The 17670-nt window shown below is 38.5% G+C and overlaps 1 protein-coding gene and 1 pseudogene across 5 annotated transcripts in view; both read right to left on the minus strand.

Moving 5' to 3' along the window:
• EHBP1 (EH domain binding protein 1) overlaps positions 1 to 17670 on the minus strand; it is a 350658-nt gene that overhangs the window by 163693 nt on the left and 169295 nt on the right. The window lies entirely within an intron of this gene.
• LOC126061161 (calmodulin-alpha-like) lies at positions 136 to 17660 on the minus strand (annotated as a pseudogene).

Genomic DNA, 17670 nt, shown 5'->3' on the forward strand with positions numbered 1-17670 from the left:
ATTTTTATCCTTGTCCTATGTACTTGAGTAATAGATTACTTATTATCATTAACTCATAATGAGGTGAAAATTCAACAGTAATATTAAGGAAGTGGAAAACGGGACATAATAATTTTTAATGACATTATTCACGGTTTAGAAAATAACTCATTCAGGAAAAAAATAAAAACAAACATTGATTAGGAACAGGATTAACAAAAAATACACTGAAAAAGTAATACAATATGAAGCAAGGTTATAGCCAAATATAAAGTCTTTTCCTCTTGCTTTGAAAATCTATGTTTCTTTGGGAAAACAATCCAAATTTATTAAAATGAGGATGTACAGCTTCTTGGCACTGGGTTTTTTGGGTAGAGCTTCTCTAAATAAGATTCAATGACAGGTTTCCTTGAGAAACTAATTTGACACACAACCATGCCAGAAATTATTTCATACTGGGCCTCAAAAGTCACTTCATAAATATTCTGAGAAAATATTATTGCTTTATCAGTTTCCATTTTTGCTACATAAACTGGAGTAGCTGAACTAACACCCAAATATAAGAAAGCTGAGAAACCCAGGCAGTTGCTAAGTGTAGACTCATGCTAAAAACACTGGAGGGTGTATACTTTTTCTTGGTGCTGATTGATGTGCTGAGGCACCGAAGGTTTTTTCACACATCAAAGGAGTCACCACTATTTATTTGTGATAGTTTCATGGTGGAGGATACAGGAAGAATTTGGAAATGGCAGATGAGTCATATAGGGTTTTCACTTGATGAAAGGTCATAAGTTTATTACTGAAGTAAGAACAAATTTTGGAAGATTTCTGCTACTAAAGTTGCATCTACAAATTTTTGAAGAAAAAAGATGAGAGGTAACCAAACAATTAATACAAACAGAGTTCTTTACAGACTCACACATTATCTGATGTGCAAGCTTTAGAATCTGTGTGCATATTCCTATAAAAAAAGCTGGAGTGTTTATAGGCTCCTTCTGGTAACCCCAGATGATTGAGGAATTTCAATTGCTCTTTACTCATGGGAAAGTTGTAAAGACTATGGCTTTCATGTAGAAAAAAGAATAGTCAAAAGGAAACACCCAGTGATTCTGATTTTAGTTTTTTTATTAAGACATTTAAAAAGTTTAAGCAAACATTAGATGTCTCTTTAATTTGTTAATAGGAGGCAGCAGGGTGTCTATGTGTTGTGTAATACTCATGCATCTTGGAATGACTGAATGCTATACTTAAAGTTTGCATTTACATTCAAACAATCTAGGTGTGTGGCTATTACTCAGCACTTACACCACCCATGAGAAATTTTATTTTGATTATACATTAGTTATTTCAAAGAAAACAAATATAATAACTTTAGTTAGAATTGAGCTAATTTTTCAGCTCCTATTTAGTTATCGAAAACCCTGGTGGCATAGTGGTTAAGAGCTAAGGCTGCTCACCAAAAGGTCGGCAGTTCAAATCCACCAGGCGCTCCCTAGAAACTCTATGGGGCAGGTCTACTCTGTCCTATAGAGTTGCTATGAGTCGGAACTGACTCGATGGCAGTAGGTTTGGTTTTTTTTTTCTTTTTAGTTTAGTTATCAATTAAAAATGAGATTTCAATCTGGGTTTAGAATTGGATTATTGTGATGTAATTCTAAGTATTAATAGAAGGTTAGAACTTTTTTAGCTTTTATCAAAATCTAAGCACATCCACGGAAGCATGTAGCACACGTGAGAGTCATTAGATACATGTTGTAAAATGGGAAAACGTTGACAAATGGAGTTTCAGAGCAATAAAAAACAAGTCAGCTCTCTTAGGCTTTCAAATAAAAGTCTATCAAATATTTGAAGTTGGTCATTGTAGTTCCCTTAAATCATTTCTTTTCTAAGTCAAACAGTCCCTATGCCCTCAATCATTGTTCAATGCATGTGGTTTCTGGACACTTTAAGGTCTGCTGCTGTACTCTATTAACACTGAATCATCACTGCTCCTTGTAAAGAGCAACACCTAGAAGTAAACATAATGCTCAAAACAGGAGCTGGCCAACGCAGAGTAGAGAGATGACATTTCTCCCTTCACATTCAGCAACAGCTCCCAACTTGCATGCATTAAAGGAGCCTTTTTATTACCCCCTTCTCAACCCACGTATCACACATCTTAAAAGATTTTCCTACTAAACTGCATTTTTCATGTATTTATTTTGTTGTTGTTGAGAATATACACAGCAAAAACCAAAACGAAACCAAACCCATTGCCATCGAGTCAATTCCAACTGCCCCACAGGGTTTCCAAGAAGCGACTGGTGGATTTGAACTGCCAGCCTTTTGGTTAGCAGCCATAGCTCTTAACCTCTGTGCCACCAGGGCTCCACACGCAGCAAAACGTTCATCAATTCAACAGTTTCTACATGTACAATTTAGTGACACTGATTACGTTCTTCAAGTTGTGCAACCATTCTCACCCTCCTCTTCTGAGTTGTTTCTCCCTCATTAACATAAACTCACTGGCCCCTAAGGTTCCTATCTAATCTGAGTTGCTGTTGTCAATTTGATTCTACATAAACAGTTCTTAAAAGAGCATAATTCTCAAGGCAGACCTTTTTTACTAGTTAAACTATAGTTCAGTTTTAAGATGACTTCAGGGAATATTTTTGGTTTAGGTTTAAAGATTATCTCAGGGCAACAGTTTCAGGGGTTCTTCTACCCTCCATGGCTTCAGGAAGTCTGGAGTCCATAAGAATTTGAAATTCTGTTCTTCATTTTCCCCCTTTTGATCAGGATTCTTCTATGGAATCTTTGATCAAAATGTTCAGTAACGGTAGCCAGGCACCATTCAGTTCTTCTGGTCTCCTGGCAACAGAAGCAGTTGTTCGTGGCGGCAATTAACCACACATTCCATATCCTCCTCCTATGCCTGACTCTCCTTTTCCCTCTGTTAATCCAGATGAATAGAGACCAATTGTTGTGCCTTGGATAGGTGCTTGCAAGCTTTTAAGACCCCAGGTACTATGCAATGAACTGGGAGGTAGAACACAAGCACTAAACACGTTATTAGGCCAATTAACTGCGGATGTCCCATGAAACCATGATCCTAAACCTCCTAACCAAGAAACCAAATACCACGAGGTGTTTGGTTGTACATAAATGGTCTCAAAAGTTACTTTTGTTGTTGTTTTGGTTATTGTTATTGTAAATGTATCTATCACCCAACTTTTGACAATTCAACTTTTTACAGGCCAACTTACTGACAGCAATTAAAATAATTGACTGTACAACCATACCCTTAATCAAAGTGATTTTTCTATCACTGTTAACCCTCCTTTTCCCCTTCCCTTCGGCCCTGGTAATCACTAATAAACTAGTCTCTGTACATCTGCCTTTTCTTGTCTTTTTTTACACATGAAGTCATATATTTGTCCTTTTGTGATGGACTTGTTTCATACAGCATGTCTTCCAGCTGCATACATATTGTACCATGCTAAACTGCATTTTTTTTTAAACTGCATTTTTAAAGGAATAATTGTTTTCCCAAGATACAATGTTAATACATTAAAGTTCACGTATTTCCATGGAAAGCAAAGACTCATATAGCCTCACTGTAAGTAAGCATGGGAATGATTACTGTTTAGTTGTTTTTTTTTTAATTATAAATATTTTGTAGAAATCTTCCACACTATTTTTATCAGACAGACCTACCCAAGCCAAACCAAACCCACTGCCGTCGAATCGATTCCGACTCATAGCGACCCTATAGGACAGAGTAGAACTGCCCCATAGAGTTTCCAAGGAGCGTCTGGCAAATTTGAACTGCCGACCTCTTGGTTAGCAACCATAGCACTTAACCACTCTGCCACCAGAGCTTCCCAGAGAGACCTAGAGGCCCCAAAATTCCAAGCTGGGAATCACTCATTTGACACAATATTTCTGCTAATCAAGTTAAAGATGGTTGGTCTTAAAAACACACACCAAAAAAACCCTTTCCTTAGGTATAATTGATATAAAATAAAAGACTCATACTTACAATGTATAATTTGATGAATGTTTATATGCATGAAACCATTACCACAATCAAGATAACAAAACTTCCATTCCCCTCAAAAGTTTCCATCTTCCTTCACCTCTCATCTTTTTTTTTTTTTATTGTGCTTTAAGTGAAAGTTTACAAATCCGGTCAGTCTCTCAAACAAAAACTCATATACACCTTGCTACATACTACCAATTGCTCTCCCTCTAATGAGACAGCCCACTCCCTCCCTCCACTCTCTCTTTTCTTCACCTCTCATCTTAAGCAACCATCCATCTGCTTTCTGTCGCTATAGTTTGTATTTTCTAGAGTTTTAAATAAAAATGGTATCATAGAGTAGGTACTGTTTGTTTTTGATCTGGCTTCTATCACTCAGCATAATTTTAGATTCACCCATGCAGTTATTTACATCAATAGTCTGTTTCTTTTTATGACTAATATTTCATTGTATGGATATATAGTAAGTAGCTGGGTTACTAAAGTCCAGCCTATAGGTAACTCGTGCTTGTTCTTTAATGTTATGTAAATTTGCCCTCACTTTGAAATAACCAGAAACTCCAGTGGCACAGTGGTTAAGAGCTATGGCTGCTAACCAAAAGGTCAGCAGTTCAAATCTACCAGCGCTCCTTGGAAACTCTATGGGGCAGTTCTACTGTCCTATAGGGTCACTATGAGTTGGAACTGACCCGATGGCAATGAATTTTTTTGTTTGTTTTTTCAAACAATTGGACCAACCCCTACTCGCAAATTCTTCATCACAACCACCTTCGCTTGCTACACGTGCAGCTTTTAAATCACTAAACAGGCTCCCAGCCTTTTCTTGCACTAAAGGGAAGCTAAATAGTAATCATATGCACCTGTGCTAACTTAGCGACAAACTCAACTTAGAGACACACTTAGGAACCGATCTCGATCATAACCTGGGTACTTGCTGTACTACAATATTTTTTTTAATCCATTTGCCTGTTAATAGACATTTAGGTTATTTCTACTCGGGGCCTATTAAATGCTGTTAGAATATTCATGTACAAGTCTTTTTGTATGTTGTTGTTAGATGCCGTCGAGTCAGTTCCCACTCATAGCAACCCTATGTACAACAGAACGAAACACTGCCAGGTCTTGCACCATCCTCACAATCGTTGTTATGCTTGAGCCCACTGTTGCAGCCACTGTATCAATCCATATTGTTGAGGGTCTTCCTCTTTATCACTGACTCTCTACTTTACCAAGTATGATGTCCTTCTCCAGGGACTGGTCCCTTCTGATAACACGTCTAAAGTATGTGAGACATAGTCTTGCCATCCTTGTTTCTAAGGAGCATTCTGGCTGTATTTCTTCAGAGACAGATTTGTTCGTACTTTTTTTTTTTCAGAGTGTTAAAATATATTATTTTATTGAGTACTTAAAATACCACTGTGAGACAGGATAGACATTTTCCCAAGATGGTGTTTCAATGGCTCATCCAAGGTCACAGAACAAATAAAAACTGCATAAACAAATGATACAAAACACATGTGAAGGGGGTGCCAGAAAAATTGTAGCATTAGTTTTGGGGACTTATAATTCCTGGGTGCAGAGTAGGTACACGGAAGGGCTCCAGCCCCTCTGTCCTTTGTGGGTGCTCTTGAGTCAGGAGGAGTGCAGGCTGCTTTCAATCAGATCTCTACCCCAGTGGTTCTGCCTCTGTCAATATTCTTCGCCAACACCACAATTCAAAGGCATCAATTCTTTGGTCTTTCTTTTTCGCTGTCCAGCTTTAGCATGCATATGAGGCGACTGAAAACACCATGGCTTGGGTCAGGCACACCTTAGTCCTCAAGGTGATATTTTTGCTTTCCAACAGTTTAAAGAGTCTTTTGTGGCCGTTTTGCCCTATGCAATACATCTTTTGATTTCATGACTGCTGCTTCCATGGGTGTTGATTGTGGATCCAAGTAAAATTAAATCCTTCACAACCTCAATCTTTTCTCCGTTTATCATGATGTTGCTCATCGGTCCAGCTGTGAGGATTTTTGTTTTCTTTATGTTGAGGTGTAATCCATACTGAAGGCTGTGGTCTTTGATCTTCATTAGTAAGTGCTTTAAGTCCTCTTCACTTTCAGCAAGCAAGATTGTGTCATCTGCATAACGCAGGTTGTTAACGAGTCTTCCTCCAATTCTGATACCTTGTTTTTCTTTATACAGTCCAGCTTCTCGGATTATTTAATCAGCATACAGATTGAATAAGTATGTTGAAAGAATACAACCCTGATGCACTCCTTTCCTGACTTTAAACCACGCAACATCCCCTTGTCCTGTTTGAACAATTGCCTCTTGATACATGTACAGGTTTCTCATGAGTGCAATTAAGTGTTCTGGTATTCCCATTCTTTGTAATATTATTCAAAATTTGTTATGGTCCACATAGACAAAAGCCTTTGTATAGTCAATAAAACAGAGATAAACATCTTTCCAGTATTCTCTGCTTTCAGCCATGATCCATCTGACGTCAGCAATGATATCCCTCATTCCACGTCCTCTTCTGAATCATGCTTGAATTTCTGGCAGTTCCCTGTTTGCTGCTGCAACTGCTTTTGAATGATCTTCAGCAAAATTTCACTTGTGTGTGACATTAATGATATTGGTTGATAATTTCCACATTCAGTGGGAACACCTTTCTTTGGAATAAGCATAAATATGGATTTCTTCCAGTTAGTTGGCCAGGTAGCTGTCTTCCAGGTAGTGCTCTCTCGTCTGTGCCAAGATTTCTTGGCACAGACGAGAGAGCACTTCCAGTGCTGCATCTGTTTGTTGAAACATCTCAGTTGGTATTCCATCAATTCCTGAAGGCTTGTACAAATCTTTTCATGGACATATGTTATTTCTCTTGGGTAAATACCTAAGAATGGAATGGCTGGGTTGAATGGTAAGTATATGCTTAACTTTACAAGACATTGCCAAACTGCTTTCTAAACTGATTGTACCATTTAGAGCTCTGTGAATTCTATGAGAGTTCCAATGGCTCAATATCCTTGATAATACTTGGTATCCAAAAAAAAAAAAAAAAAAAAACAACAAAGCCATTGCCATTGAGTCAATTCCAACCCATAGTGACACTACTGGACAGAGTAGAACTGCCCCATAGGGTTTCCAAGGAACAGCTGGTGGATTCAAACTGCCAACCTTTTGGTTAGCAGCCAAGCTCTTAGCTGCTGTGCCACCAGGGCTCCACGCTTGGTATAGTCAGTCTTATAAATTTTAGCTATTGAAGTGGGTATGCAGTGCTATCCTGCTGTGGTTTTTGTTTGCATTTCCTTGATGACTAATGATGCTGATCATCTTTTCATGACTTACTGCCCATTCTTTTTTTTTTTTTAATTTTTATTGTGCTTTAAGCGCAAGTTTACAAATCAAGTCTCTCATACAAAAATTTATATACACCTTACTATATACTCCTTACTGCTCTCCCCCTAATGAGACATTCCGCTCCTCCCCTCCACTCTCTTTCTGTGTGCATTCCGCCAGCTTCTGACCCCCTCTGCCCTCTCATCTCCCCTCCAGATAGAAGATGCCAACATAGTCTCAAGTGTCTACTTGATCCAAGAAGCTCATTCCTCACCAGCATCTTTTTCTGTCCCATTGTCCAGTCCAATCCCTGTCTGAAGAGTTGGCTTTGGGAATGGTTCCTGTCTTGGGCTAACAGAGGGTCTGGGGGCCATGACCAATGGGGTCCTTCTAGTCTCAGTTTAGTCTCAGTCAGACCTGAGTGGAACCACCAGTCTTTAGGCCCCTGATATGGGTAGGTGAGGGCCCTGTTTAATAGGCAAAGCGGTGTCAAACATCAAACACCCACCTCTCCACCACACAGCTCAAACAGTTGTACTCTGCCAACAAGGGCCTATTCTCCTGAAATTGGCCCACACAGGTCCATGCAGAGGGGAAAGGTACTCAAAGTCCACGGACTGTGTATGCCTGGACAGGAGCTGCTTCTGTCCTGAACTCCCCTGGTTAGCGGAGCTGGCAAATTATCTTTTCTCCCAACTGCGAATTTATTCCTTCTCCAAGGTCGGGAGTTTGGCTCCAGGCACTCAGCAGGGCCTATCTCAGGCCCAGGGAAATCAACACCCACTGAAGCTGGCTTGGGGGCAGGGGGTGTGGTAAAATACACACAAGTACTTAGCTTTTGCTGAGAGAACCGTTCTTCTTAAGTTCCGGAGGTATGAGTAGGCTGTGTGGCTGGCTGCTTCTCCCTGAGGAAACTGGGGCCGAAGGCTAATACCAACCCACCGCTGCTGCTCCGGGCGAACGGTGCCTGAGGGCTCCCAGCAAATCAGGTCGAGTAACTCTTCTCCACTTCTGAACTGTTTCTTCCTCCCTCTTCTCCTCAATTCATTTTCTACCTTTGCCTTTGATGCTCAGGGCTCCTAGCTTGTCATATACTCATTTCCCTTGTTTTTTCAGGTCTTTGTGGTAAGAGGGTTCACCAGAAGTGGCTGTCTATTCCACCATCTTGGCCCCGCTTCCCTTACTGCCCATTCTAAAATCTTCTTTGGTGAAATATCTTTTTCCCCTTAAAAAAATTAGTTTGTTTGACTTATTAGTAAGCTAAAAGAGTTCTTTACATACTCTGGATAGAAGTCTTTTGTCAGATACGTGTTTTGCAAATGTACTCTATCTACCTAACTGTGCCTTGCATTTTCATAGTAGTGTTTTTGAAGAAAAAAATGTTCCTAATTTTAATGAAGTCCCAATTAATGTTTTTTTTCCTTTGATACTTTGTATTTTTTGTATCCTATTTAAGATATCTTTACCTAACCCAAGATCACTAAGTTTTTTTCCTATGTTTTCTTCTAGGAGTTTCAATATTTTAGTTTTTACTTGTAGACGTACTGTCGATTTTTGGTTAAATTTTATATGTGGTGTTATAGTTTTGTATGTGGGTTGTAGTTTTTGTTTGTTGTTGTTTTGCATATGGACATTTAATTTTTAAAGCACCATTTGTTAAAAAGATTATTCTTTATTTCCCTTGCTAGCTTTGTGGAAAACCCATTTGTAACACAGGTATGGATCTACTTCTGAACTCTCTATTCTCTTCCATTCACCTACGTATCTTCAAGTTATTACCACAACATGTTACTAAGTCTTGAAATCAGGTAACGTAAGTCCTCCAGCTATGTTCTTTTTCAAAATTGTTTTGGCTATTTTAGGTTCCTTGCATTTACAACATATGAATATGAAATTTAGCTTATCAATTTCTACCAAAAAAGCATTCCGAAACTTTGATTGGGATAGCATTGAATCTGTAGATAAGTTTAAGAAGCGATATCTTCCAATCTATGGCTACGATACATCTATCCGTTGATTTAAGTCTTTAATTTTTCTCAGTGTTAAGATTTTATCAGCAAACATATGTTGTACATCTTTGCTCAAATTTATCTGAGTTTTTTTTGATGCTATGTTGTTGTTAGGTGTCATCTAGTCGGTTCCAACTCGTAGTGACCCTACGTACAACAGAACAAAACACTGCTCGGTCCTGTGCCATCCTCACAATTCTTGTCATGCTTGAGCCCACTGTTGCAACCACTGTGTCAATTCATCTCATTGATGGTTTTCCTTTTTTGCTGACTGTCTACCAAACATGATGGTCTACCAAGCATGATCGCCTTCTCCAGGAACTGGTTCCTCCTGATAACATGTCCAAAGTACATGAGATGAAGCCTTCCCATCCTTGCTTCTAAGGAGCATTCTGGTTGTAATCTTCCAAGACAGACTTGTTTGTTCTTCTGGCAGTCCATGGTATATTCAATATTCTTCACCAACATCATAAGTCAAAGGCATCAATGCTTCTTTGATCTTCCTTATTCACTGTCCAGCTTTCACATGCATATGAAGCAAATGAAAGCATCATGGCTTGGGTGAGATTGACCTTAGTCCTAAAAGGACATCTTTGCTTTTTAACACTTTAAAGAGGTCTTTTGAAGCAGATGTGTCTAATGCAATGCCTCGTTTGATTTCTTGACTGTTGCTTTCATGGGCATTGATTGTGGATTCAAATAAAATGAAATCCTTGACAATTCTGATATTTTCTCCATTTATCATGATGTTGCTTATCGGTCCAGTTGTGAGAATTTTTGTTTTCTTCCATACTGAAGGCTGCAGTCTTTGATCTTCATCAATAAGTGTTTTAAGTCCTCTTCACTTTCAGCAAGCAAAGTTGTGTCATCTGCATACTATGGGTTGTTAATGAGTCTTCCTTGAATTCTTATGTCCCATTCTTCTTCATATAGTCCAGATTTTCAGGTTATTTGCTCAGCACACAGACTGAATAAGTATGGTGAAAGGATACAACCCTGATGCACACCTTCCCTGATTTTAAACCATGCAGTATCCCCTTGTTCTATTCAAATGACTGCCTCTTGGTCTAAGTACAGGTTCCTTATGAGTATAATTAAGTGTTCTGATCCCATTCTTCACAATGTTATCCATAATTTCTTCTGATCCACGCAGTCAATAAAACATAAACATCTTTATGGTATTCCCTGCTTTCAGTCAAGATCCATCTGACATCAGCAATGATATCCCTTGTTCCATGCTCTCTTTTGAATCTGGCTTGAAGGTGTGGCAGTTTCCTGTCAATGTACTGCTGCAACAGCTTTTGAATGATCTTCAGCAAAATTTTACTTGTGTGTGATATTAATGATATTGTTTGATAATTTCAATATTTGGTTGGATCACCTTTCTTTGGAATGGGCAGGAATATGGACCTCTTCCAGTCATTTGGCCAGGTAGCTATCTTCCAAATTTCTTGGCATAGACAAGTGAGCACCTCCAGCCCTGCATCCAAGTATCAAAACATCTCAATTGGTATTCCGTCTATTCCTGGAGCCTTTTTCTTCACCAATGCTTTCAGTGTAGCTTCAGCCTCTTTCTTTGGTACCATCAATTGTTGATCACGCGCTACTTCCTGAAATGGTCAAACGTTGACCAATCCTTTTTGGTACAGTGACTCTGTGTATTCCTTCCATCTTCTTTTGATGCTTCCTGTGTCATTCAATATTTTCCCCATAGAACCCTTCAATATCACAACTCAAGGCTTGAGTTTTTTCTTCAGTTCTTTCAGCCTGAGAAATGCTGAGTTTGTTCTTCCCTTTAGGTCTTCTAACTCCAGGTCTTTGCACATTTCATTATCATACTTTGTTTTCTCAAGCTGACCTTTTAAATCTTCTGTTCAGCTCTTTAGTTTCATCATTTCTTCCATTTGTTTTAGCTACCAGACATTCAAGAGCAACTTTCAGAGTCTCTTCTGACATCCAGTTTGGTCTCTGCTATGAGTTGGAATCAACTCGACGGCCACTGGTTGGATACTATACAACTAATATTTCTATATTTCCATTTCTGATTGTTCATTGCAAATAAGTAGAAATACAATTGAATTTGTATATTTATCAATATACAAAATATACTCTTTTAGTCCTAGGAGCAGTTTTGGAGATTCCTTACAATTTTCTACATAAACAATCATGTTTTCTGTGAAAAAAGAAGTCTATCTTCAAGTAACATTATGTATGATATACTTAAAACAGTGTTCTTCAATTTTCCCATTCTCAGCCTTGATGCTAGTGTCGTCATACGTTTTAGTTTTACTTATGTTATAAAACAACCCAGAGTATGTTATCATTTTAACTTTAAACAGTTGTATTTCAAACAAATTTTTAAAAATAAGACAAAAAGTACTTTATATATAATGGTATATTTTCCATCTTCTGTGCTTTTTATTACTTCCTTTGGGTAGATCCAAATTTCCACGTATCATTTTCCCCCTGCCTAGAGGACTTCTTTTTAACATTTTTTGAGGAGCAGGTCTGATGGTGATGAATTCTTTCAGCTTTTGGATGTCTGGAAAAGTCTATAATTTTGCTTTTGGGGGAGGGGCTGGTTATAGAAATATATGTTTATAGTTTTTATTTTCCCTTTCTTTAAAAATATCACCCCACTGTCTTTTGGCTTGAATAGTTTCTGCTGAGAAATCTTATTGTGGTTTTCTTCATGTTTGTTGTGCTCAGGATTCATGCAGCTTCTTGAGTTTGTGGGTTTATAGTTTTTTCAAATTTGTAAACCTTTTAGCCATTATTTCGTCAACTATTTTTTCTATTCCCCTAAGTCTCTCTCCGCTCCTTCTGGGGCTTCAATTACACATATTAACCAAAACCAAACTTGTTACTGTTGAAGTCTATTCTGACTCACAGTAACCCTATAGGACAGAGTAGAACTACCCCATAGGGTTTCCAAGGGGTGGCTGGTAGATTTGAACTGCTGACCTCCTGGTTAGCAGCCAAGCTCTTAACCACTGTGCCACCAGAGTTTTCCAAGCAGCACCTGGTAAATTCGAAATGCCAACCTTTCGGTCAGCAGCCACAGCTCTTAACCAGTAAGCCACCAGGATTTCCACACATATGTTAGGTCCCTGAAACTGTCCTGCAGCTCACAGATCCTCTATTCATTTTATCTTTTGTAAAATTTTATTGTGTTTTAGGTGAAAACGTACAGTGCAAATTACTTTTTGATTACAAAGTTTTATACATAAATCATTTTGTGACATTAATTTCAATCCCTCCAATGTGTCAACATTCTTCCCCTTTTCCCTTTCTACCCTGGGTTCTGCGTGTCTATTTGTCCGGTTTTTCTGTCCCTTCCTGCCTTCACTTTTGAGCACGTTACCCATTTGGTCTCCTATACTTGACTGAACTAAGCAGCATGTTTCTTACATGTGTTATTGTTTGTTTTATATGCCTGTCTCATCTTTGGCTGAATGGTGGACTTTGGGAGAGTCTTCAGTTCTGAGTTAGCAGGGTGTCAAATGGCCATACTCTTGGGGGTTCCTCCATTCTCTGTCAGACCTGCTAAGTCAGGCCTTTTTTTGTGAATTTGAATTTTGTTCCACAGTTTTCTCTCACTCTCTCCAGGACCATCTGTTGCGATCCCTGTCAGAGCAGTCAGTGGTAGTAGCCAGGCACCATCTAGTTCTTCTGGGCTCTTTTTTGTTTTTTAAATAATATTTTATTGTGTTTTCAGTGAAAGCTTGCATAGCAAATTAGGTTCCCATGTGACAATTTTCCATACAACATTGTTCAGCGACACTGGTTTCATTGTTCACAACGTGTCAACATTCTCTTTTTTGGGGGGAGGGAGGTAAATCGCATTTTTTTTTTTTTTGCATTATAAAAGTTTGTATTTAGATCTTGAGACTTAATATTGCCTAACACAGCACCTGGCACAGAGTTGCCACTCAATAAATACTTGCTGAGCTGGGGAAACAAACATCCATCCTTATACAGAACCTAGAGGGATGAGCATAGCTCAACCAAACCACAAAATGTCTTTGTAAACAAACCCAGATAATGCAATGGTATATTATGCTCTTCCAGAAACAAAGCTACTAATTTGTAGGCCTTGGCAAACTGTAATTTTTTTTTTTTATTGGAAAACAAATACACCACTTGGAATGGATTTGAGGCAAATTGTGCCACAAGCAGATTTCCTTTAAGTGGCTAAACAAAGTCTAAATAGTAAGCAACAATAAAAAAAAAACGTTCATGGTACAGAACCAGCAGTAGAAAAAAATAGTGTATGAGTACCTGGATAACACATCCGTTTTACAATAGTGCAACTTTAAGAACATATTGTTGACTGTCCATAGTCCACACAGGGTTACAACTCCACATTTCAACAACAACAAGCTGACAGTTCCTAAAGAAAACCACTTTAAGGAAAGGCATAACTCAGATGTTCCCTTATTTCACCAACTCCATCTAAGTTTAGATGTGCAGAAGGACTTAAATACATCCAGAGTAAGCCACATGCAACATGTTACTTGACCAGTTTTCTAAAATGAGGCTTCAGGTAACATTGCTAAGATGATAAGGGAAGAAAACATGGAGGAATGAAGTCCTAATTACTATATATGTATATTCTTCTGACAGCAGAGGGAAATCTTTTACAGGTAAGTTACAAAGAAAAGGCAAATAAATAATCTTGTAGAAGAAATTTAACACATTTTGTATAATGTCTTCACTTGTCATCATTTGTATGTTCATAGTTTACTTGATCATCACTGCTTCCCTGATCATTTCATCAACCTCTTCATCTGTTAACTTCTCTCCAAGGTTTATCATCATATGGTGAAGCTCTGCAGCACTAATACAGCCACTGCCATCCTTATCAAACAAACGGAATGCTTCTCTAATTTCCTCTTCATTGTGTCTTTCATTTTTCTTGGCATCACTGTCAGAAATTCCAGGAAGTCAATTGTGCCATTACCATCATCAGCATCTACTTCATTAATCATGTCCTGTAATTCTGCTTCTGTGGGATTCTGCCCAAGAGACCTCATTATAGCTCCCAATTTCTTTGTTGTTATCGTTGCATCACCATCCTTGTCAAATAGTGAAAACACGCTTCTTTGAATTCTGCAATCCTCTCTTTGGTTGGTTGGTCAGCCATTCTGCAAGTGCTACCGGTCTCAGACATGATCACACAACTACTCAACTTGATAGCTCTACTTGGCCACCCAGCGTTCTCTTTAACTGCAGTCTGGTTGTTTCATTTCCAGTATTCTAGTTTCTTTTCCCCCTTCTCATCTTTGCTTTAGAGTAATTGTTGACATTTTGGTCTCATATAGATGGTTTTTTAATGGAGCACCACACTCATGGGTAAGAACCTTTATTTTGTGTGCCAATCTGTTATTTCACTAAAAGGTAACCTCAAGGGATAGTTTCAGTTCAAGGTTTAAAGAGTATCTCAGGATGACAGTCTCAGGGAGTCCTCTAGTCTCAACCAGTCCAGTAAGTCCGGACTTTTTACGAATTTGAGTTCTGTTTCACATTTTTCTCCCGTTCTATCAGGGTCCATCTGTGGTGGCCCTGATTGGAATGGCTGGTAGTGATAGCCAGGCACCACCTAGCTCTTCTGGGTCTAAGTGTAGATGAGGCCATGGCTCGTGCAGGCTATTAGCCGTGTAGACTAGTTTCTTCTCTGAGACTTTTCATCTTTCTCTTTTGTTTCTCATTAGTAGAGACCAACAGTTGTACGTTCATTTCTTTCAATCTTTTTTCCATGTTTTCAATTTGGACAGTTTCTATTGCTACGTTTTGAGGTTTACTAATGTTTCCTTCTACAGTATCTAACCTGGTGTTAAGCCCATCCAGTTTATCTTTCATCTCAGGCTTTATACTTTCCTTTTCTATAAATTCAATTTGTATCTCTCTCTCCCTATGTATATCTTCCATGCTTTTATATATATATAAATATATATATATATATATATTTCCTCTACCTTCTTGAATATTTAGATATTTAAAAGAGCTGTTTTAACACTCTTGTCTGTTAAGTCTATCAGCTGTGTCTTTTCTGCATCCATATCTAATGATTGAATTTTCTCCTTAGGAATACTGAGAGACTTAGGGGATAGAAAAAACATATGAAGAAATAATGGCCAGAAGTTTTACAAATTAGAAAAAACTATAAACCCACAGACTCAAGAGCCTGAAGGAACCCCAAGCAAAAAGAGAATGAAGAAAAATAAGATTTCTTAATAAGAACTATTCAAGCCAAAAGACAGTGAGGTGATATTTTTAAAGTACTGAAAGGGCAGATAAAAACTGTCCACATATACACCTGATATATTTTTGTCTATCAGATACTGTGAATTTTATATTTTGGTTACTGTGTTTTTTGGGGTTTTTTTTTTTTTCGTAGTCCCTTAAATATTTTTAGGCTTTGTGTGGGATGCAGTTAAGCTACTTGGAATCAGATTCTTTTGAGCCTTGTTTTTAAGTCTGGAACCTTACGGGGCAGCTCCACTCTGTCCTATAGTTGCCATGAGTCAGAATCGGCTTGACGGCAATGGGTTTAGATCTGGTTTTTTATTGGGCAATGGAGCCCTGGAGGCTCAGTGGTTAAGAGCTCAGCTGCTAACCAAAACATCAATAGTTCGAATCCACCAGCCCTCCTTGGAAACCCTATGTCATCATCGTTGTTAGGTGCCATCAAGTCAGTTCCAACTCATAGTGACCCTAGGTACAACAGAACAAAACACTGCCCGGTCCTGCGCCATCTTTGCAATCATTGTTATGCTTGAGCCCACTGTTGTAGCCACTGTCAATCCATCTCATTAGGGGTCTTCCTATTTTTTGCTGACCCTCTACTTTACGAAGGATGATGTCCTTTTCCAGGGACTGATCCCTCCTGAAAACATGTCCAAAGTATAGGAGACGTACTTTCACCATCCTTCCTTCTAATGAGCATTCTGGTTGTATTTCTTCTAAGACAGATTTGTTTGTTCTTTTGGCAGTCCATGGTATACTCAATATTCTTTGGCAACACCACAATTCAAAAGAGTCAACTCTTCAGTCTTCCTTATTCATCATCCAGCCCCACAGGGCAGTTCTACTCTGTCCTATAGGGTCGCCATGAGTTGGAATCAACTCGAGGGCAACAAGTTCATTGGGCAGTACCTTTCTGAAAACTCTATGTGATGTTCCATGTGTTAGGAAGAAATTCCTTTCTGGCTGGTAACTGCAGAAACTATTCTTGGTCTTGGGTGATCTTTAAAGATGATTTTGTCTACTCCTTTAGCCTTGGTGATTTCCCCACCTGCATGCTCTGATACTCAGCTAAACACTCAAGAGGAACATTCTATAGATCTCTACAGCTCACTCTTTGTGAGTAGCTCTCTCTTCTCTGGTACTTTGTCACAAATTCTAGCTACCTTCTTATCCCTAAATTCCTGATTCTGTCTCCTCAATTGAGGAGGACTGGTGGGCTCTCTTTGAGTTCTCTCCCTGCACTGTAGCTGGAAATTTTCTCCCGTAAGTAAAGGTGGGGCAACCATAGAGCTCACCTCATTTGTTTCTCTTTTATCAGGTACCACTGTTTTGTGCTGTCTGTGTCCAATGTCTAGAAACTCTTGTTTCATATATTTTATTGAATTGTTTTTAGTTGTTTAAAACAAGAGGGTAAATCTAGTGCCTGTTACCACGATGCGGCTGAAAATGCAAGTTCTGTTGCTTTTTAAACACGGTTTGGGCATTGTATATAGCCACACAGGTTGTACACTATATAACTCTAGATTACAATGTGATCACACTCTTCCTATTCCAACCCTACATTTGAGCAAAGTGGCGGCCCTGATTACACAGACTATCCATACCAAGTGTGGTCAGTAAACCTCTTATTTTGGTAAAAATAGTAACTCAAATACAGATCATCTCTAATTTACGAACGTTATGACCTGTTTGGTACTTGAACAAATTTTCTCAGGTCCATATCATAAATTACTATTAGGTTCCTATAGCAGATCAATAATATAATTGAAGTGTAATGCTTACAGTATTTGATTGAAAGTACCTAGATGCCATTTGTAACATGGTTTCTGTTAGAAGATGTAATTAGAATTCCAACCTGAGATTCCAGGAACATATCTCCCCCATTTGTTAGTTTAGGGTGTACACATCACTATGGTAAAGGATGGTGGGAATACAAGGGTCAGGAACATAAAAGTTTAGATAGGTGATGAGGTAGATACTAACTTATGAGGTATATATTAACATACCTATGTAAAGGTATAATACAAAAAGAGCTCTTTACTTAAAACAGAGACTGACCTACGATGACAGCAAAATGAAATGTAC

Source organism: Elephas maximus, chromosome 17 (genome assembly GCF_024166365.1).
Source record: "Elephas maximus indicus isolate mEleMax1 chromosome 17, mEleMax1 primary haplotype, whole genome shotgun sequence".
NCBI lineage: Eukaryota > Metazoa > Chordata > Mammalia > Proboscidea > Elephantidae > Elephas > Elephas maximus.